Raw genomic sequence first — 5,000 nt, 5'->3', positions numbered from 1 at the left:
GGAAGAGGCGCACAGCCTCGGGCAGGGCTTCCAGGGCGCCCCCCTACCTCCCTGGAGCTCCAGGGAGTACCAGGAGCAAATCCAAATAGAAAAAAAAAAGTTAAAGTCCAACCGCCACCAGGGGCTCGGGGTGAAAATCCTGCCCGGGAAGAGGCGCACAGCCTCGGGCAGGGCGCCCCCCTACCATCCCTGGAGCTCCAGGGAGTACCAGGAGCAAATCCAAATAGAAAAAAAAAAGTTAAAGTCCAACTGCCACCAGGGGCTCGGGGTGAAAATCCTGCCCGGGAAGAGGCGCACAGCCTCGGGCAGGGCGCCCCCCTACCATCCCTGGAGCTCCAGGGAGTACCAGGAGCAAATCCAAATAGAAAAAAAAAAGTTAAAGTCCAACCGCCACCAGGGGCTCGGGGTGAAAGCCCTGCCCGGGAAGGGGCGCACAGCCTCGGGCAGGGCGCCCCCCTACCATCCCTGGAGCTCCAGGGAGTACCAGGAGCAAATCCAAATAGAAAAAAAAAAGTTAAAGTCCAACCGCCACCAGGGGCGCGGGGTGAAAGCCCTGCCCGGGAAGGGGCGCACAGCCTCGGGCAGGGCGCCCCCCTACCATCCCTGGAGCTCCAGGGAGTACCAGGAGCAAATCCAAATAGAAAAAAAAAAGTTAAAGTCCAACCGCCACCAGGGGCTCGGGGTGAAAGCCCTGCCCGGGAAGGGGCGCACAGCCTCGGGCAGGGCGCCCCCCTACCATCCCTGGAGCTCCAGGGAGTACCAGGAGCAAATCCAAATAGAAAAAAAAAAGTTAAAGTCCAACCGCCACCAGGGGCGCGGGGTGAAAGCCCTGCCCGGGAAGGGGCGCACAGCCTCGGGCAGGGCGCCCCCCTACCATCCCTGGAGCTCCAGGGAGTACCAGGAGCAAATCCAAATAGAAAAAAAAAAGTTAAAGTCCAACCGCCACCAGGGGCTCGGGGTGAAAGCCCTGCCCGGGAAGGGGCGCACAGCCTCGGGCAGGGCGCCCCCCTACCATCCCTGGAGCTCCAGGGAGTACCAGGAGCAAATCCAAATAGAAAAAAAAAAGTTAAAGTCCAACCGCCACCAGGGGCTCGGGGTGAAAGCCCTGCCCGGGAAGGGGCGCACAGCCTCGGGCAGGGCGCCCCCCTACCATCCCTGGAGCTCCAGGGAGTACCAGGAGCAAATCCAAATAGAAAAAAAAAAGTTAAAGTCCAACCGCCACCAGGGGCTCGGGGTGAAAGCCCTGCCCGGGAAGAGGCGCACAGCCTCGGGCAGGGCTTCCAGGGCGCCCCCCTACCTCCCTGGAGCTCCAGGGAGTACCAGGAGCAAATCCAAATAGAAAAAAAAAAGTTAAAGTCCAACCGCCACCAGGGGCTCGGTGTGAAAATCCTGCCCGGGAAGAGGCGCACAGCCTCGGGCAAGGCGCCCCCCTACCATCCCTGGAGCTCCAGGGAGTACCAGGAGCAAATCCAAATAGAAAAAAAAAAGTTAAAGTCCAACCGCCACCAGGGGCTCGGGGTGAAAATCCTGCCCGGGAAGAGGCGCACAGCCTCGGGCAGGGCTTCCAGGGCGCCCCCCTACCTCCCTGGAGCTCCAGGGAGTACCAGGAGCAAATCCAAATAGAAAAAAAAAAGTTAAAGTCCAACCGCCACCAGGGGCTCGGGGTGAAAATCCTGCCCGGGAAGAGGCGCACAGCCTCGGGCAAGGCGCCCCCCTACCATCCCTGGAGCTCCAGGGAGTACCAGGAGCAAATCCAAATAGAAAAAAAAAAGTTAAAGTCCAACCGCCACCAGGGGCTCGGGGTGAAAATCCTGCCCGGGAAGAGGCGCACAGCCTCGGGCAGGGCGCCCCCCTACCATCCCTGGAGCTCCAGGGAGTACCAGGAGCAAATCCAAATAGAAAAAAAAAAGTTAAAGTCCAACTGCCACCAGGGGCTCGGGGTGAAAATCCTGCCCGGGAAGAGGCGCACAGCCTCGGGCAGGGCTTCCAGGGCGCCCCCCTACCTCCCGGGAGCTCCAGGGAGTACCAGGAGCAGAAAGAAATATTTTGTTTAAAAAAATGACAAAGTGCTGCGGCACTTAGGCTGTGGGGCGAAAACAGGCGGAGTACCAGGAGCACAAAGTTTAAGTTGGAGTACCAGGGGCACCAAAGTTTGAGTTGGTATACCAGGAGCAGGAAAGTTTGGGCGGATGGTAGTCTGCTTGTATCCGGGGATGGGTGCTTAAGAGTGGGTCTGCAGGTTCGGCTGGTGCTGGGGTTCCTGGATGGTGGAGGTTAGGGGCCGGAGATAGGGGGCAGCTAACAGGTGTGTGGGTGGCCGAGGCAGGGGCTCCAAATTGGGGTAAAAGTGAGGTGGAGGGCCCCCTGGAGGTAGGGGGCCGATAGCAGGTGTGTGTGGCCGAAGCAGGGGCTCTAAATTGGGTAAAAGGGAGGTGGAGAGCCGCCTGGAGGTAGGGGGCGGAAAGCAGGTGTGTGTGGCCGAAGAAGGGGCTTTAAATCGGGTAAAAGGGAGGTGGAGAGCCGCCTGGAGATAGGGGGCCCGCTCCCAGGTGTGTGTGGCCGAAGCAGGGGCTTTAAATCGGGTAAAAGGGAGGTGGAGAGCCGCCTGGAGATAGGGGCCCGCTCCCAGGTGTGTGTGGCCGAAGCAGGGGCTCTAAATTGGGTTAAAAGTGAAGTGGAGAGCCGCCTGGAGATAGGGGCCCGCTCCCAGGTGTGTGTGGCCGAAGCAGGTGCTCTAAATTGGGTAAAAGGGAGGTGGAGAGCCGCCTGGAGATAGGGGCCCGCTCCCAGGTGTGTGTGGCCGAAGCAGGGGCTCTAAATTGGGTTAAAAGTGAAGTGGAGAGCCGCCAGGAGATAGGGGGCTTCTCCCAGGTGTGTGTGGCCGAAGCAGGTGCTCTAAATTGGGTTAAAAGTGAAGTGGAGAGCCGCCTGGAGATCGGGGCCCGCTCCCAGGTGTGTGTGGCCGAAGCAGGTGCTCTAAATTGGGTAAAAGGGAGGTGGAGAGCCGCCTGGAGATAGGGGCCCGCTCCCAGGTGTGTGTGGCCGAAGCAGGGGCTCTAAATTGGGTTAAAAGTGGAGTGGAGAGCCGCCAGGAGATAGGGGGCTTCTCCCAGGTGTGTGTGGCCGAAGCAGGTGCTCTAAATTGGGTTAAAAGTGAAGTGGAGAGCCGCCTGGAGATAGGGGCCCGCTCCCAGGTGTGTGTGGCCGAAGCAGGGGCTCTAAATTGGGTAAAAGGGAGGTGGAGAGCCGCCTGGAGATAGAGGGCCGCTCCCCGGTGTGTGTGGCCGAAGCAGGTGCTCTAACTTGGGTTAAAAGTGAAGTGGAGGGCCCCCTGGAGGTAGGGGGCCGATAGCAGGTGTGTGTGGCCGAAGAAGGGGCTCTAAATCGGGTAAAAGGGAGGTGGAGAGCCGCCCGGAGATAGGGGGCCTCTCCCAGGTGTGTGTGGCCGAAGCAGGGGCTCCAAATCCGGTAAAAGGGAGGTGGAGAGCCGACTGGAGATAGGGGGCGGATAGCAGGTGTGTGTGGCCGAAGAAGGGGCTCTAAATCGGGTAAAAGGGAGGTGGAGAGCCGCCTGGAGATAGGGGCCCGCTCCCAGGTGTGTGTGGCCGAAGCAGGGGCTCTAAATTGGGTAAAAGGGAGGTGGAGAGCCGACTGGAGAAAGGGGGCCTCTCCCAGGTGTGTGTGGCCGAAGCAGGGGCTCTAAATTGGGTTAAAAGTGAGGTGGAGGGCCCCCTGGAGGTAGGGGGCCGATAGCAGGTGTGTGTGGCCGAAGAAGGGGCTCTAAATCGGGTAAAAGGGAGGTGGAGAGCCGCCTGGAGATAGGGGCCCGCTCCCAGGTGTGTGTGGCCGAAGCAGGGGCTCTAAATTGGGTAAAAGGGAGGTGGAGAGCCGACTGGAGATAGGGGGCGGATAGCAGGTGTGTGTGGCCGAAGAAGGGGCTCTAAATCGGGTAAAAGGGAGGTGGAGAGCCGCCTGGAGATAGGGGCCCGCTCCCAGGTGTGTGTGGCCGAAGCAGGGGCTCTAAATTGGGTAAAAGGGAGGTGGAGAGCCGACTGGAGATAGGGGGCCTCTCCCAGGTGTGTGTGGCCGAAGCAGGGGCTCTAAATTGGGTTAAAAGTGAGGTGGAGGGCCCCCTGGAGGTAGGGGGCCGATAGCAGGTGTGTGTGGCCGAAGAAGGGGCTCTAAATCGGGTAAAAGGGAGGTGGAGAGCCGCCTGGAGATAGGGGGCCGCTCCCGGGTCTCTGGGTCCGAAAAAGGGGTTGAAATTCGGGTAGAGTTGGGCCCCGCTCCTCGGCCTCTCTGGTGTTTGGGTTAAGTCCCCAGGACCAGAGAGGGGGAACAGCGGGGGCAGTGGCCCCGCTTCTCGGCCTCTCTGGTGTTTGGGCGAGTGACACGGTAAGGGGTGGTTTTGCAAACAGGCTAAGTCCCCAAGACCAGAGAGGGGGAACCACGCGGGCAGTGGCCCCGCTTCTCGGCCTCTCTGGTGTTTGGGCGAGTGACACGGTAAGGGGTGGTTTTGCAAACAGGCTAAGTCCCCAAGACCAGAGAGGGGGAACAGCGGGGGCAGTGGCCCCGCTTCTCGGCCTCTCTGGTGTTTGGGCGAGTGACACGGTAAGGGGTGGTTTTGCAAACAGGCTAAGTCCCCAAGACCAGAGAGGGGGAACCACGCGGGCAGTGGCCCCGCTTCTCGGCCTCTCTGGTGTTTGGGCGAGTGACACGGTAAGGGGTGGTTTTGCAAACAGGCTAAGTCCCCAAGACCAGAGAGGGGGAACCACGCGGGCAGTGGCCCCGCTTCTCGGCCTCTCTGGTGTTTGGGCGAGTGACACGGTAAGGGGTGGTTTTGCAAACAGGCTAAGTCCCCAAGACCAGAGAGGGGGAACCACGCGGGCAGTGGCCCCGCTTCTCGGCCTCTCTGGTGTTTGGGCGAGTGACACGGTAAGGGGTGGTTTTGCAAACAGGCTAAGTCCCCAAGACCAGAGAGGGGGAACCACGCGGGCAGT

Source organism: Centroberyx gerrardi, chromosome 21, assembly GCF_048128805.1.
Source record: "Centroberyx gerrardi isolate f3 chromosome 21, fCenGer3.hap1.cur.20231027, whole genome shotgun sequence".
Classification (NCBI taxonomy): Eukaryota; Metazoa; Chordata; class Actinopteri; order Beryciformes; family Berycidae; genus Centroberyx; species Centroberyx gerrardi.
This window is presented reverse-complemented; position numbering follows the sequence as displayed.